This window comes from Chiloscyllium plagiosum, chromosome 11 (genome assembly GCF_004010195.1).
Source record: "Chiloscyllium plagiosum isolate BGI_BamShark_2017 chromosome 11, ASM401019v2, whole genome shotgun sequence".
NCBI classification, from domain to species: domain Eukaryota; kingdom Metazoa; phylum Chordata; class Chondrichthyes; order Orectolobiformes; family Hemiscylliidae; genus Chiloscyllium; species Chiloscyllium plagiosum.
This window is the reverse complement of record NC_057720.1, coordinates 7,110,230-7,128,034: the sequence shown is the minus strand read 5'-3', so window position 1 is coordinate 7,128,034 and position 17,805 is coordinate 7,110,230. Positions and strand designations below refer to the sequence as shown.

Below are 17,805 nucleotides of genomic sequence, written 5' to 3'. Positions count from 1 at the left end.
CAGGAGATTCGACGTTTCGGGCACAGGCCCTTCTTCAGGAATGGCCTGAAGAAGGGCCTGTGCCCGAAACGTTGAATCTCCTGTTCCCTGGATGCTGCCTGACCTGCTGTGCTGTTACAGCAATAAAGTTTCAACCTAAATAGACAAAGTCTTTTCCCTGGGGTCGGGGAGTCCAGAACTAGAAGGCATAGGTTTAGGGTGAGAGGAGAAAGATATAAAAGAGACCTACAGGTCAACGTTTTCACTCAGAGGATGATACATGTATGGAATGAGCTGCCAGAAGATGTGGTGGAGGCTGGTACAATTGCAACATTTAAGAGGCATTTGGATGGGTATATGAATAGGAAGGGTTTGGAGGGATATGGGCCGGGTGCTGGCAGGTGGGACTAGATTGGCTTGGGATATGTGGTCGGCATGGACGGGTTTGACCGAAGGGTTTGTTTCCATGCTGTACATCTCTATAACTCTATGACTGTATGAGGTGCCTTTCATTTTGTAGTGACTTCTACCACCATTGCAGTCAGCGCAGTACCTGCTGAGGTGTAGATATGTGGCTTGTGTATGGATCTATCCCCAGAACAACTTATTTTTAATCTGTCCTCAATCAAGGCCAGGCCATTTTAGAAGGATAAATGGGGAGAGAGGTATCTCATAGAAACCTAGAAAATTCTAACAGAACTAAACGAGTGTGAAAGCAGCTAGGATGTTCCCAATAATCAGGGACTCGGAACCAGAGGTCGCAGTCTGAGGATATGGGTAGGCCATTTAGGAGAAAGATAAGGCCAACATTTGAGCGGCACAGTGGTTAGCACTGCTGCCTCACAGCGCCAGGGACCTGGGTTCGATTCCAGCCTCAGCGACTGTCTGTGCATTTGGATTTCTACCGACTGCTCTGATTTCTTCCAAACATGTTCAGATTAGGTGGATTGGCCTTGCCAAATTGCCCCTTAATGTCCCGGGATGTATAGACCGAGTAGGTTGGCCATGCGAAGTGCAGGGTTATAGGGATGGGATGAGGTGTGGGTCTGGGAGGGATGCTCTTTGACAGGTCAGTGTGGACTCGATGGGCCAATGGCCTGCTTCCACACTGTCAGGATTCTCTGACTCTTCACAACCATCTCACTCATGGTTGAAGTTACTACAGAGCCTCAGTTCACCAGTAGGAACTAACCTAGGCACATGTGGGTCTCTCACCAGCTGGCATTGATGATAGGTACTACCCTGTCAGCAGCTTTGCCACCTCAGGCGGGGGGGAGCAGTTCCATAATCAAAGACATGCAGCTCCCTGGTCAAAAGTCAAGGCTCACCCCACCTCTGCCCTTGCTGCTCAATCTCCCTTCCCATCTCCTTGTGACTCCCAGTCCAAATATCTCCTCTGAGTCACTTAGCTCTGTCCTGTCTTGACACAACCCTGGGACCATTGGGGATGGAAAATCGATGTTTCAGGCAAAAGCCCTTCAGGGAGGGAATTCCTGATTAAGGGCTTTAGCCCAAAACATTGATTATGCTGCTCCTCGGATGCTGCCTGACCTGCTGTGCTTTTCCAGCACCACTCTAATCTAGACTCTGATCTCCAGCATCTGCAGTCCTCACTTTTGCAATTGCAAATGGACTGACTGGGGGCTAGGTTCCTTCTGACAGCAGACATGGATGGCATCCTTCATGGCATTGGTGGACACCAGAGGTAGTGACCTCAGATTGACTGGCAATCACTGGGTAGGGTTCATACATTCCACCCCCCCCCACCCCCTGCCAGCTCTGGCACAAAAGCCCTCCTGGATCTTATTCCAGGGTAAAGCTCACCACCAGCCAACTGGGGTAGAGTTTATCGGGCTGTTCAGCTGTAGGTGAGATCTCCTACACCTCCAACAGATTCCACTCTTGCTTGTCTCTGGAGTATGGATTGAACCCAGGTTTGTGTACCTTAGAGATATGAGTGCTACCCAATGAACCTTGCCTGACACTGCATATCACAGCTTAGCCTTGGTGAGACCTGCACAAACATTGGTGGCAGCGCAGGTGGTGAGGATGTGCATTTTTTTTTTCTCAGGGGTTAGAGGGTTTGTGGAATTCCTTACTACTGTAGAAACTGGCCTGTTCACAATATTCAAGGTTGAATCATTGAAGGGGAGTCAAGGGTTATGAGGAAAAGGCAGGAAAGTGGATTTGAGGATCATGATCTCATTGAACACAGAGTATACTCAAAGGGCTGAATGGCCCACTTCTGCTCCTACATTGAAGGTTACGGCCTGACAAGAAGCATCAATCTTTCCATCGCATGGGAAAGAAATGTGATGATAAACTGCCCTTTCTAGAACCGAGAAATAGTCTGTGGATCAGAGAGAAGTTAGTTGTTCAGTACTGGCCATACTTAAAGAGGGATGTACACAAGGAGAGACAGGCAGAGATTGAATATAATCCTGACATCCTGAGAGCATGAGGTAACAGATGTTCAGATCTCGCCTTGCGATCTGAAGATTATGGCAGGTTGCATTTCAGAGTAACAAGCCCTGGTGCTCAGTAGGATTTCAGATTATGCATTCAATAGAATCTGCCTTCCAATCATAAGCAAACAATCCCCGTATCTGATTGTTACATCAGAACCGAGACCAAAGGATGTGTACAGAACAGAGTCGCGTTAAAATAACTTGTAATTGCTTTACAGTTGGCTGCTGTCCAGTGCAAAAGCAGCAGGACTGCACTGTCTGCTAAAATAGCACAGAGCAGTCACCTCTTCAACAAAACATTAAAGATATTGCTGGAATGTAGACTTCTGTTGTGTAACACGTTGACAGGATAGTGAAGAAGGCATTTGGAATGCTTGGTCAGTGCATTGAGTACAGGAGTTGGGAGGTCGTGTTGCGGATGTGCATGACATTGGCTAGTCCACCATTGGAATAATCCATGTAATTTTCGTCTCCTTGCTATACAAAGGATGGTGTTAAACTTGAAAGGGTTCGAAAAAGATTTACAAGGATGTTGCCAGGGTTGGAGCGTTCAGCTATAGGGAGAAGCTGAATAGGCTGGGGTTATTTTCCCTGGCTGAGGGGTGGCCTTATTTATCGAGGTTTATAAAATCATGAGGGGCATGGATAGGATAGCTGCCAGACAAGGTGGTGGATGCTGGTAAAATTACAACATTTAAAAAGCATCTGGACATGTACTTGAATAACAAGGGTTTAGAGGGATATGAGCCAAGTGCTGGCAAGTGGCACCAGATTAATTTTGATATGTGGTTGGCATGGACGAGTTGGACTGAAGGGTCTATTTCCATGCTGTATATCTCTGTGACTCTATGAGCAAAGGCTGATCTCACATCTTTTCAGATTTCTGCTTTTCTGGAGAATTGGGACTGTGAACTGAGAAGACCATGCTATCTATCAATGCTATATGTTGTAATTTAGTTCGATCATGAGTGATCTGTGCCTTAGCTCCATACTTCTTCCTCTTGCTTGTGAAATGTGGGTGTTGCTAGTAATTCCAGTATTTGTTGCCCGTCCCTAATTGCCCTTGAGAGCAGTGAAGAATTAATCGCATTGCTGTGGGTGTCATGTCCCATCTTCTACTTAAATGGGCATTTGCCAATCAGATAGGAGTTTGCAACACAAGAGCAGAAATTGCTGGAGAAACTCAGCAAGGCTGGCAGCCCCTGTGGAGAGTTAATGGTTCAATTCCTGTGACTCTTCATCAGAATGGACCTCAGAAGAGTCACTGGGGCTCAAAACATTAACTGTGCTTTCTTCCCACAGACACAGCCAGACCTGGTGGGTTTCACCATCTCCCCAGTCAGTTCCCGAAGAATATTCTGTGTTTCAATAAGGTCACCTCTCATTCTTCCACATTCCAATGAATGCAGGTCCAACCTTCATTAGTTCATAAGATACAGGAGCAGAATTAGGCCATTCGGGCTATCGAGTCTGCTCCACCCTTCGATCTTGGCTGATATGCTCCTCACCCCCATTTTCCTGCCTTCTCCCTATAACCCCTCAACCCATTACCAAATAAAACTCTGTCTAACTCCTCCTTAAATTTACTCACTGTCCCAGCACCCGCCGCACTTTTGGGGTAGCGAATTCCACAGATTCACAACCCTTTGGAAGAAGCAGTTTCTTCTCAACTCTGTTTTAAACTTGCTACCCCATATCCTGAGACTATGTGCTCTCGTCCCAGAATGTCCCTCAAGAGGAAGCAGCCGCTCCACATCTATTTTATCCACACCTTGTCTCCTCCTACCTGGCCCTTCATTACTTGGAAACAGCTTAGCAAACCTTCTCTGAATTGCCTCTCATTCCACTATAACTTTCATAAGATAAGGGAGAGCTCACACTGTGTTCCTGTTCACAGTTCCTGTTCACAGTCATAAAAAAAACTCTCCTGATCTCTGTTGACAGAAGCTTATAGCCAGATCCTGGGCGAAGAGTGGATGAGGGTATCAATTTCATGTGAGCAACCCACTGGTAGCGAATTTGCAACAGGAAATTGAGGGATTTCCTGTGGAAGATCTATACCTGCTCTGGGTGTTTGACGCACACTGACTACACTGTTACCTGGGACTGACTCCTGTTTTAAATTTGTCTGATGTTGTGATGTAGCTGCGCGTGATTCTCCCGGGTGTGCAAAGGGAGTGACATCAAGTAACCTTAATGTCCAGTCATCCTGCACGAATGAAGGTAGGAACCAAATGGGGAATTACAACCCAGCTGTGGGCATCTAGTAAAACAGAATATTCTGCCACCATTCACTAGGTGGGTAGAGGTGGGCAAAAGGATTGATTGTCTACTCCTGCCTGACAATTTATACCAATCAGAGTTGTTGTTTTCAGCAGAAAACAAGAAGCAGATAATTATTGTGGTGGGTGTGGTGCTGAGAAGATCACACACAGTGCTTGGCATGAAATGAAACCTCAAATTTGACTTTCATTTTGAGTAAGGACAATTGTTTCAATTACATGCTTCATAAAATGCTGGCTGTGACTCATTACAGATTGGGTACAGAGTTAGCTGTGAATTATTACAAATAGGGTACAGTGTAAGCTGTGACACATTACAGATTGGATACAGTGTAAGCTGTGAGATATTCCAGAGTGGTTACAGTGTTATCGGTGAGCTGTTCAAGATTGGGTACAGTGTTAGCTGTGAGCTGTTACAGATTGGGTACAGTGTTAGCTGTGAGCTGTTACAGATTGGGTACAGTGTTAGCTGTGAATTATTACAGATTGGGTTCAGCGTTAGCTGTGAGCTATTACAGATTGGGTACAGTGTTAGCTGTGAATTATTACAAATAGGGTACAGTGTAAGCTGTGACACATTACAGATTGGATACAGTGTAAGCTGTGAGCTGTTACAGATTGGGTACAATGTTAGCTGTGAATTATTACAGATTGGGTTCAGTGTTAGCTGTGAGCTGTTACAGATTGGGTACAGTGGTGGCTGTGAATTATTTTGGATTGGGTACAGTGTTATTGGTGAGCTATTACAGATTGCGTACAGTGTTAGCCGTGAATTATTACAGATTGGGTACAGTGTTAGCTGTAAGTTATTACAGATTGGGTACAGTGGTGGCTGTGAATTATTACAGATTGGGTACAGTGTTAGCTGTGACACATTACAGATTGGGTACAACGTTAGCTGTGAGCTGTTACAGATTGGGTACAGTGTTAGCCGTGAATTATTACAGATTGGGTACAGTGTTAGCTGTGAGCTATTACAGATTGGGTACAGTGTTAGCCGTGAATTATTTCGGATTGGGTACAGTGTTAGCTGTGAGCCATTACAGATTGCGTACAGAGTTAGCTGTGAATTATTACAGATTGCGTACAGAGTTAGCCGTGAATTATTACAGATTGGGTACAGTGTTAGCTGTGAGTTATTACAGATTGGTACAGTATTAGCTGTGAGCTATTACAGATTGGGTACAGTGTTTGCTGTGAATAATTATAGATTGTGTACAGTGTTAGCTGTGAATCATTACAGATTGGGTACAGCGCTAGCTGTGAATTATTACAGATTGAGTACAGCGTTAGCTGTGAGCTATTACAGATTGGGTACAGTGTTTGCTGTGAATAATTACAGATTGAGTACAGCGTTAGCTGTGAATTATTACAGATTGGGTACAGCGTTAGCTGTGAATTATTACAGATTGAGTACAGTGTTAGCTGTGAGCTATTACAGATTGGGTACAGTGTTTGCTGTGAATTATTACAGATTGGGTACAGTGTTAGCTGTTAACTATTACAGATTGGGTACAGTGTTAGCTGTGAGCTATTACAGATTGGGTACAGTGTTTGCAGTGAATAATTACAGATTGGGTACAGCGTTAGCTGTGAATTATTACAGATTGGGTACAGTGTTAGCTGTGAGCTATTACAGATTGGGTACAGTGTTTGCTGTGAATAATTACAGATTGAGTACAGCGTTAGCTGTGAATTATTACAGATTGGGTACAGCGTTAGCTGTGAGCTATTAAAGATTGGGTACAGTGTTTGCTGTGAATTATTACAGATTGGGTACAGTGTTAGCTGTCAATTATTACAGATTGGGTACAGTGTTAGCTGTGAACCGTTACAGATTGGGTACAGTGTTTGCTGTGAGCTATTACAGATTGTGTACTGTGTTAGCTGTGAATTATTACGGATTGGGTACAGTGTTACCTGTGAGCTATTACAGATTGGGTACAGTGTTATCTGTGAGTTGTTACAGATTGGTACGGTGTTAGCTGTGAATTATTACAGATTGGGTACAGTGTTATCTGTGAGCTGTTACAGATTGGGTACAGTGTTAGCTGTGAGCTATTACAGATTGGTACAGTGTTAGCTGTGAATTATTACAGATTGGGTGTAGTGTTAGCTGTGAATTATTACAAATTGGGTACAGTGTTATCTGTGAGCTGTTACTGATTGGGTACAGTGTTAGCTGTGAGCTGTTACAGATTGGGTACAGTGTTAACAGTGAATTATTACAGATTGGGTACAGCGTTAGCTGTGAATTATTACAGATTGGGTGCAGTGTTAGCTGTGAGCTATTACAGATTGGGTACAGTGTTATCTGTGAGCTGTTACAGATTGGGTACAGTGTTAGCTGTGAATTATTACACATTGGGTACATTGTTGGCTGTGAGCTATTACTGATTGGGTACAGTGTTAGCTGTGAGCTGTTACAGATTGGGTACAGTGTTAACAGTGAATTATTACAGATTGGGTACAGCGTTAGCTGTGAACTATTACAGATTGGGTACAGCATTAGCTGTGAACTATGACTGATTGGGTACAGTATTTGCTGTGAATAATCACAGATTGGATGCAGAGTTAGCTGTGAATTATTACAGATTGGGTGCAGTGTTAGCTGTGAGCTATTACAGATTGGGTTCAGTGTTAGCTGTGAGCCCTTACAGATTGGGTACAGTGTTAGCTGTGAATTATTACAGATTGGGTACAGTGTTAGCTGTGAGCCCTTACAGATTGGGTACTGTGTTAGCTGGGAATTATTACAGATTGGGTACAGTTTTAGCTGTGAGCTGTTACGGATTGGGTACAGTGTTAGCTGTGAGCTATTACCGATTGGGTACAGTGTTAGCTGTGAATTATTACAGATTGGGTACAGTGTTAGCTGTGAGCTGTTACAGATTGGGTATAGTGTTAGCTGTGAGCTGTTATAGATTGGGTACATTGTTAGCTGTGAGTCATTACAGATTGGGTACAGTGTTAGCTGTGAGTCATTACAGATTGGGTACAGTGTTAGCTGTGAATTATTACAGATTGGGTTCAGCGTTAGCTGTGAGCCCTTACAGATTGGGTACAGTGTTAGCTCTGAGCTGTTACAGATTAGGTACAGTGTTATCTGTGTGCTGTTACAGATTGGGTACAGTGTTAGCTGTGAGCTGTTACAGATTGGGTACAGTGTTATCTGTGTGCTGTTACAGATTGGGTACAGTGTTATCTGTGTGCTCTTACAGATTGGGTACAATGTTAGATGTGAATTATTACAGATTGGGTACAGTGTTAGCTGTGAGCTGTTACAGATTGGGTACAGTGTTATCTGTGTGCTCCCTACAGATTGGGTACAACGTTAGATGTGAATTATTACAGATTGGGTACAGTGTTAGCTGTGAGCTGTTACAGATTGGGTACAGTGTTATCTGTGTGCTCTTACAGATTGGGTACAACGTTTAGATGTGAATTATTACAGATTGGGTACAGTGTTAGCTGTGAGCCCTTACAGATTGGGTACAGTGTTAGCTCTGAGCTGTTACAGATTAGGTACAGTGTTAGCTGTGAGCTGTTACAGATTGGGTACAGTGTTATCTGTGTGCTCCCTACAGATTGGGTACAACGTTAGATGTGAATTATTACAGATTGGGTACAGTGTTAGCTGTGAGCTGTTACAGATTGGGTACAGTGTTATCTGTGTGCTCCCTACAGATTGGGTACAACGTTAGATGTGAATTATTACAGATTGGGTACAGTGTTAGCTGTGAGCTGTTACAGATTGGGTACAGTGTTATCTGTGTGCTCCCTACAGATTGGGTACAACGTTAGATGTGAATTATTACAGATTGGGTACAGTGTTAGCTGTGAGCTGTTACAGATTGGGTACAGTGTTATCTGTGTGCTCTTACAGATTGGGTACAATGTTAGATGTGAATTATTACAGATTGGGTACAGTGTTAGCTGTGAGCTGTTACAGATTGGGTACAGTGTTAGCTGTGAACTATTACAGATTGGGTACAGCATTAGCTGTGAACTATGACTGATTGGGTACAGTGTTTGCTGTGAATAATTACAGATTGGATGCAGAGTTAGCTGTGAATTATTACAGATTGGGTACAGTGTTAGCTGTGAGCTATTACAGATTGGGTTCAGCGTTAGCTGTGAGCCCTTACAGTTTGGGTACAGTGTTATCTGTGAGCTATTACAGATTGGGTACGGTGTTAGCTGTGAATTATTACAGATTGGGTTCAGCGTTAGCTGTGAGCCCTTACAGATTGGGTACGGTGTTAGCTGTGAATTATTACAGATTGGGTACAGTGTTAGCTCTGAGCTGTTACAGATTGGGTACAGTGTTAGCTCTGAGCTGTTACAGATTGGGTAAAGTGTTATCTGTGTGCTGTTACAGATTGGGTACAGTGTTAGCTGTGAGCTGTTACAGATTGGGTACAATGTTAGCTGTGAGCTGTTACAGATTGGGTACAGTGTTAGCTGTGAGCTGTTACAGATTGGGTACAATGTTAGCTCTGAGCTGTTACAGATTAGGTAAAGTGTTATCTGTGTGCTGTTACAGATTGGGTACAGTGTTAGCTGTGAGCTGTTACAGATTGGGTACAGTGTTAGCTCTGAGCTGTTACAGATTGGGTACAGTGTTAGCTCTGAGCTGTTACAGATTGGGTACAATGTTAGCTCTGAGCTGTTACAGATTGGGTACAGCGTTAGCTGTGAGCCCTTACAGATTGGGTACAGTGTTAGCTGTGAATTATTACAGATTGGGTACAGTGTTAGCTGTGAATTATTACAGATTGGGTACAGTGTTGGCTGTGAATTATTACAGATTGGGTACAGTGTTAGCTGTGAGCTATTACAGATTGGGTACAGTGTTAGCTGTGAGCTGTTACAGATTGGGTACAGTGTTAGCTGTGAGCTATTACAGATTGGGTACTGTGTTAGCTGCGGATTATTACAGATTGGGTACAGTGTTAGCTGTGAGCTGTTACAGATTGGGTACTGTGTTAGCTGTGAATTATTACAGATTGGGTACAATGTTAGCTGTGAGCAATTACAGGCCAGGTAATATGTGCATTGCTGTTTTATTTGGCATGAATTTTGAGATGTTCTCATCCCTCTTGGGTTCCCAGTAGAATTATTCAGAGAACGTTTCCAATGTTCTGCAAGTTTTAGATCTGCCTGTTTAACTCAGAAAGACTTGTAAATTTCTGAAGATGAGTCACTTGACTTAAAAGGTTAACTCTGTTAATACTGCGAGCTGCTGCATTTTGGAAAAGCAAATCGTAGCAGGACTTATACACTTAATGGTATGGTCCTAGAGAGTGTTGCTGAACAAAGAGACCTTGGAGTGTAGGTTCATAGCTCCTTGAAAGTGGAGTCGCAGGTAGGTAGGATAGTGAAGAAGGCATTTGGTATGCTTTTCTTTATTGGTCCAAATATTAAGTACAGGAGTTGGGAGGTCATGTTGCGGCTGTACAGAACATTGTTTAGGCCACTGTTGGAATATTGCGTGCAATTCTGGTCTCCTTCCTATCGGAAAGATGTGAAACCTGAAAGGGTTCAGAAAAGATTTACAAGGATGTTGCCAGGGTTGGAAGATTTGAGCTACAGGGAGAGGCTGAACAGGCTGGGGCTGTTTTCCCTGGAGCGTCGGAGGCTGAGGGGTGACCTTATAAAGGTTTACAAAATCATGAGGGGCATGGATAGGATAAATAGACAAAGTCTTTTCCCTGGAGTTGGGGAGTCCAGAATGAGAAGGCATAGGTTTAGGGTGATAGGGGAAAGATATAAAAGGGACCTAAGGGGCAACTTTTTCACGCAGAAAGTGGTACGTGTATGGAATGAGCTGCCAGAGGATGTGGTTGAGTCTGGTACAAGTGCAACATTTCACAGCCATCTGGATGGGTATATGAATAGGAAGGGTTTGGAGGGATATGGGTCGGGTGCTGGCAGGTGGGACTCGATTGGGTTAGGCTATCTGGTCAGCCTGGACGGGTTGGACTGAAGGGTCTGTTTCCATGCTGTACATCTCGATGACTCTATGACTCTAACATGGAAGCTGCCAGATCTGCTGCGTTTCTCCAGCACTTTCTGATTGAAATATGTGTGTTTTCTTCATTTCAGAGCTCCCTATTTTTTGAAGGGGCAGAAACATTCAGAAAATCCACTCGGGTACTCTTCACTGTTTTTTTTTCTGGTGTTAAGATTTTTCATTGGTTAGTCAGGCAAGACTAACTAAAGCCTGAGACAATTGTCTGTGTGCTGCTGCTATGAGGCTCACTGCATTCTGGGCAGGGGACTGTCTTGCTGACAAAGGGAAAGGCTTGTCATTTGTCCAAGAGGGTCTGTTGAAGCTAGATTAGCTCCAGCACCTCCTTCGGATGGTGCATCCTTGAAGCCATCAGTGTATTGGTGGTGGACAGGGTCAGACATTGTGTCCAGTGGTACGGATATCTCTCATACGACACGGTGGCTCAGTGGTTAGCACTGTTGCCTCATAGCACCAGGGTCCCAGGTTCGATTCCAGCCTCGGGCAACTGTCTATGTGGAATTTGTACATTCTCTCCGTGTCTGTGTGGGTTTTCTCCGGGTGCTCCGGTTTCCTCCCACAGTCCAAAGATGTGCAGGTCAGGTGAATTGGCCACGCTAAATTGCCCATAGTGTTAGGTGCATTAGTCTGGGTGGGTTACTCTCCAGAGAATTGGCGTGGACTGGTTGGGCCGAAGGGCCTGTTTCCACGCTGTAGAGAATCTAATACAGTCTGTTCTGCCTTCAGTCTTTGTCAGCATTGGTGGAGTGCTGCTCATCAAGATTAGTGGGGCATATTTCATTAAACTCAGTCCCTCAATTATTGAAGAGTGTATGGAAATCTCTGAGGACATATGTGGTGAGTTATGCAACCTGTGGTTGCAGCCATAGCCATGATGATGACCTGTCCATTCAAGCATGTCATTCACATTGACACTCCCCGTGAGGTTGATGGTGGAAACTCAGTGTTAGCAGCTTCTGAGGTTTTCCTTCCTTTGTTGTTGATTGGTATGGAAAGAATGGAATACTGTGAACAGTTTTCAACCCCTGATCTGAAGGAAGTTATGCTGGCATTTGAGATTGGCCAGGGAAAGTTCAAAAACAAACTGTGCTGGAGAGAGTCAGCAGGTCTGGCAGAATCTGTGCAGAGAAAGAGACAAAGAAACTGCAGGTGCTAGAATCCAAAAGTAGACAAGCAGGAGGCTCGCAAAACACAGCATTACCTGAAATGTTGAATTCGCCATCTCCTGATGCTACCTGCCTTACAATGTTTTTCCAACCTCCTGCTCGAATATTTCTACAGAGAGAAAGACAAGTTTATGGTCTGAGTCCATTAACCCTTTGTCAGGGAAGATTGATTCGGTGTGGAAGGACTGCCTCATGACGAGAGGTTGAGTAGTGTGAGCCTCTACTCATTGAAGTTTAGAAGAATGAAAGACCTTATTGAAACGTACAGACCAAAGAGGTCTTGACAGGTTAGGTGCAGAGAGATTATTTCCATTCATGGCAGAGTCTCGGATCAGAGGGTGTTATCTCAGTGTAAAGAGTCACGCACTAAAGCTGAGATGGGGAAGAATTTCTTCTCTGAGGCGTGAGTCTGTCGAGGTTGTGTCATTAAGCATATTGAAGGCTGAGATGGGCAGGATTTAATCAGTTATGCAATCAAGGGTTACTGCCAGGAAATATGACAGAGGGAAGTTCAATTGAGGCATTCAAGAGGGCATTGGGTGTTTTTGGTGGGTAATAGTGCACATGGATACGGGGAAAATGCCGAAGATTGGCTTCAGATAATAAAGTCTGATTAAATAAAAGAGCTGGTGTCAGCACAATGGGCTGAATGGCCTCCTTTTGTCCTGAACTAATCCTGTGATCCTTTAAGGGTAATGGGGAAAAGGCAGGAAAATGGAGTTGATAATTATTAAATCAGCCATGATCTATTGAATGACAGAGCAGATTCAATGGGCTGAATGACTTCCTTCTTATAGTGGAAAATATGTCAATTCACACGCCAAGTTTGGATGTTGTTATCCATATCTGGTGTAGGCTACTTCATTATCCTCAGGTGCTATCAATGAAGCTGAATACCAGAATTGACAGGGCACTGACCACTCCTGATAGCACGGAGGCCAGCTGGAGAAGTAACAAAGAGGATTGATGAGGGCAGAGCAGTGGCCATGATCTGTATGAACTTCAGTAAGGCGTTCGACAAGGTTCCCCATGGGAGACTGGTTAGCAAGGTTAGATCTCACATTTGGATACAGAACTGGCTCAAAGATAGAAGACAGAGGGTGGTGGTGGAGGGTTGCTTTTCAGACTGGAGGCCTGTGACCAGTGAGACCTAAGGGGCAATATTTTCACACAGAGGGTGGTGCTTGGATGGAATGAGCTGCCAGAGGGAATAATGGAGACTGGTACAATTACAGCATTTAAATGACATCTGGATTAGATTCTCTACAGTGTGGAAACAGGCCCTTTGGCACAACAGGTCCACACTGCCCCTCCGAAGAGAAACCCACTGAAACCCATTCCCCTACCCTATATTTACACCTGACTTACGCACCTAACACTCTGGGCAATTTAGCATGGCCAATTCACCTGACCTGCACATCTTTGGACTGTGGGAAGAAACTGGAGCATCCGGGGGAAACCCACGCAGACACAGGGAGAATGTGCAAACTCAACACAGACAGGCGGGAATTGAACCCAGGACCCTGGTGCTGTGACTCAACAGTGCTAACCACTGAGCCACTGTGTTGCCCAAAATTCATGTTAGTATATGAATAGGAAGGGTTTAGAGGGATATGGGACTAGATTAGGTTAGGATATCTGGTCACCGTGGACTGGTTGGACTGAAGAGTCTGTTTCCATGCTGTATGTCTCTATGGAGAAAGTCTCACAGAGGACACTGTTCTGAGGAGCTACTCTTGCACCCCAGTGGAGAACTTTCAGTAGTTAGAGCCATCTTTCTCTGTGCCTGTCATCCTTCCAGGCCATTGAAGAGATTTATTATTGACCCCAGTTGATTTCTGTTTTGCTTCGCACTCGATCCATATTACTGCCTCAACGTTGTCAAATAATCTTATCTCCCCTCTATGAAATTTAGCTCCTGTATAGAGCAGGGTTGGGATGATCTGGTCTTGAAGGCACCCGAACTGGGCTGAATCTGAGTGGGAAGGTGTCATGAGTTGTAGAGGTCTCCAGCACAGAAAAAGGCCCTTGGGCCCATTAATTGATGTCTGCCTCAATCCACAATACCACAGTTCAACAGGCAGTGAAGAAAGCTAATAGCATGCTAGCCTTCATAACAAGAAGAATTGAGTAGAGAAGCAAAGAGGTTCTTCTGCAGCTGTACAGGGCCCTGGTGAGACTGCACCTGGAATATTGTGTGCAGTTTTGGTCCAAATTTGAGGAAAGACATTCTGGCTATTGAGGGAATGCAGCGTAGGTTCACGAGGTCAATTTCCGGAATAAAGGGACTATCTTACGTTGAAAGATTGGAGCGACTGGGCTTGTATACCCTTGAGTTCAGAAGGCTGAGGGGGGATCTGATTGAGACGTATAAGATTATTAAAGGATTGGACACTCTGGAGGCAGGAAGCATATTTCCGCTGATGGATGAGTCCTGAACCAGAGGACACAGCTCAAAAATAAGGGGTAGGCCATTTAGGACAGAGTTGAGGAGAAACTTCTTCACCCAGAGAGTGGTGGCTGTGTGGAATGCTCTGCCCCAGAGGGCAGTGGAACCAGTGAGACCTAAGGGGCAATATTTTCACACAGAGGGTGGTGCTTGGATGGAATGAGCTGCCATGATCATAATGAATGGTGGTGCTGGCTTGAAGGGCAAAATGGCCTACTCCTGCACCTATTGTCTATTGTCTATTGACAGGACTGATGATGAAGGTAATAAATGGCCAGCTTGGATTTGTCCTGTTAGATGGGAGTATAAGTAGATGACCACCTGAGTTCTCAGTGCTGATACGCTACTGGAATAGATTGACCCAGGGTTTGTGAGATCAAGTTAGGGTGCGTTTTTCAGCAGAATGACCGAGGAGAAATCTGATCACAAACGTGACAGAAAAGTCTCATTCACTTGCTTATTTCTGGCCAAATAATAAGTGTGTTTTTAAAGACGTTAAAAACTCTCTGGGACTGGGAAAACACAGTAAGTTTTTTCTCCACTTTAAGGTGTTTAATAGTATCAAGAGGAAATCTATCTGCATTGTCTTCACAAATTGCATTCAATCTGCAAAATATATGTCTAGAATAAATGGCATTGCTTCTTCTTAATGTTGGGTGAACTTGCAGATGTATTTTGCTTGTAATTAAATTCAAGGCTGCAGGGCAGAAATTATATCGTTTCACTATCATACTCACAGTAGGGTGGACGAATGGTGACTCAGTGGCACAGAGAACACAATTTCAAATTCTACCATTAGAGCTTGAGAAAAATTTGAATTCATTTTTCTTGTACAGCATAAAATGTCTCGGATCAGAAAATGTTGAATTGCCTTCCAAAAACTGCACTGTTCCACTGATATTCTTTAACTGTCCCAGACTGGATTTTACAGAGTTTCCAATTCCACCAGCTAAAAACATGGTGGGGCGCCCAAGCAATAATTCCAATGGTTATCCCGGGGGAGGTGGGTTAGTCAATTCATGACTAAATCGCTCCCCATTTCCTTGGGTGCAGGTCTTGCCTCAAAATGTTCCCTGCCAAATGGAATGATTAATGAACCTGTAGCCTCAGAAGTGCCAATTGAGATAATGAGGGCATGTTAAAAAAAAAGCAATACATTAAATCATTTTAATAACTTTAATCCTCATGTAGATTGGGAAAATCAAATTACCAAAGGTAGCCATGAAGACGAATTCATAGAGTGTGTTCAGGACAGTTTCCTCGAACAATATGTTACAGATCCAGTTAGGCACCGGCACCAGGTGGAGAGAGGAAGGGTCACTGGTCTCAAAACGTTAACTCTGCTTTCTCCGCATTGATGCTGCCAAACCTGTTGAGTTTTTCTAGCGATTTCTGTATTGGTTCCAGATTTCCAGCATTCGCTGTTCTTTGTTCTTTCTTTGTTGAGGGAGCAGGCTATTTTGGATCTGGTAATGTGTAATGAGGCAGGTTTCATAAATGATCTCAGGGTTAAAAACCCCCTTGGGAACAGTGACCATACAAGATAAAAGTAGCATTCCATTCGAGAGTGAGGAACTTGGGTCAGAATCAACTGTGCTCAAGTTAAACAACGGTAACTGCAAAGGCATGTGTTGGCTGGAGTGGATTGGGAAAGGAGTTTAGCAGAAGATGGTTGAGGGACAATGACAGGTGTTTAAGAAAATAGACTCACAGCAAAGATATATCCCAGTGAGGAAGATGGATTATAGGAAGGGGATAAACTGAACATTGTTAATCAAGGAAGCTAAGCGTAGAATCCAGCATAAGGAATCGCAAAGATTTGTGGAAAGCCAGAGGATTGGGAAAGTTTTAAAAGCCAGCAAAAGATGACTAAAAAAAGAAGAAAATATCCTTTGAGGGTAAATCAGCAAACAATTTAAAAATAGACAGCAAGAGCTTCTTTAAAGTGGACCATTGAGGCCAAAGTGAACATAGGCATTTAGAGAATGAGGCTGAGAAAACAACAAAAAGGGGAACCAGGAAATAGAGATGTTGAATAAATTCTTTGTATCAGTCTTCATGGTAGAGCAAATTAATAACTTTTCAAAAATACTAAAAAATGAAGGGGTTAAAGGAAGTAGCTATGGAAATATTGGATGCACCGGTGGTAATCCTCCGATAATCCTTAGATTTTGGAAAAGTCCCAAAGGATTGAAAGACTCCCAATGTAATACCTTTCTTCAAAAAGGGAAGGATACAATAAAAAAACAGGCAGCTATGGGCCAGTTAACTGAGCATCTGTCATTTGGAAAATGTTAGAGCCTGTTAAAAAGTTTGTAACAGGAGAGCATTTGAAATACATGATACAATCGTGCAGAGTCAGCACAGTTTCATGCCTGATGTTAACTAAACTTCTCTGAGGAGCGAACAAGCAGGATAGATAAAGGGACAGTAGATTGGTTAGGCCACTGTTGGAATATTGCGTGCAAATTCTGGTCTCCTTCCTGTCGGAAAAATGTTGTGAAACTTGAAAGGGTTCAGAAAAGATTTACAAGGATGTTGCCAGAGTTGGATGATTTGAGCTATAGGGAGAGGCTGAACAGGCTGGGGCTGGGTTCCCTGGAGCGTCGGAGGCTGAGGGGTCTTTTCCCCGGGATGGGGGAGTCCAGAACTAGAGGGCATAGGTTTAGGGTGAGAGGGGAAAGATATAAAAGGGACCTAAGGGGCAACGTTTTCATGCAGAGGGTGGTACATGTATGGAATCAGCTGCCAGAGGATGTGGTGGAGGCTGGTACAATTGAACCATTTAAGAGGCATTTGGATGGGTATATGAATAGGAAGGGTTTGGAGGGATATGGGCTGGGTGCTGGCAGATGGGACTAGATTGGGTTGGGATATCTGGTCAGCATGGACGGGTTGGACTGAAGGGTCTGTTTCCGTGCTGTACATCTCTATGACTCTAGATGCAATATATTTAGATCTCAAAAATGCATTCAATGAGGTACCGCCCATAAGGTTATTTGATTGTATAAGATCCCACAATATTGGGGGTAGCATATTAGGATAGATAGTGAATTGGCAAACTAAAATAAATCAGGGAGTTCATTTTCAGGATAGCAGCTTGCAGCTGGTGGTGCATCAAAGGGTTCAGTGCCTGAGGAACAATTATTTGCAATACGTGTTAATGATTTGATGAGGAAAATAATGTTCCAAGTTTGTGGATGACTATAAAATGGATGGGAAGGCAAGCAGTGAGGATGACACAAAGACTTTGCATCAGGAATGCAGACAGTTTAAGTGAGTGGGTAAAAACTCGGTAGATAGAATGTAACATGTAAAAATGTAAAGCTATTGACTTTGCAAGAGCAATAAGTGATCAATATTATTTACCTGGAGAAAGACTGTGGAAATCTGTTGCACAGATAGATTTAATAAGAACAGATGTTCA

The 17,805-nt window shown here is 43.8% G+C and overlaps 1 protein-coding gene across 31 annotated transcripts in view; it reads left to right on the top strand.

Annotated features, from left to right (window-relative positions):
* The window catches only part of adgrl2a (adhesion G protein-coupled receptor L2a), a 485,081-nt gene that overhangs the window by 385,344 nt on the left and 81,932 nt on the right, over nt 1–17,805 (top strand). The gene's annotated exons all lie outside the window — the stretch shown is intronic.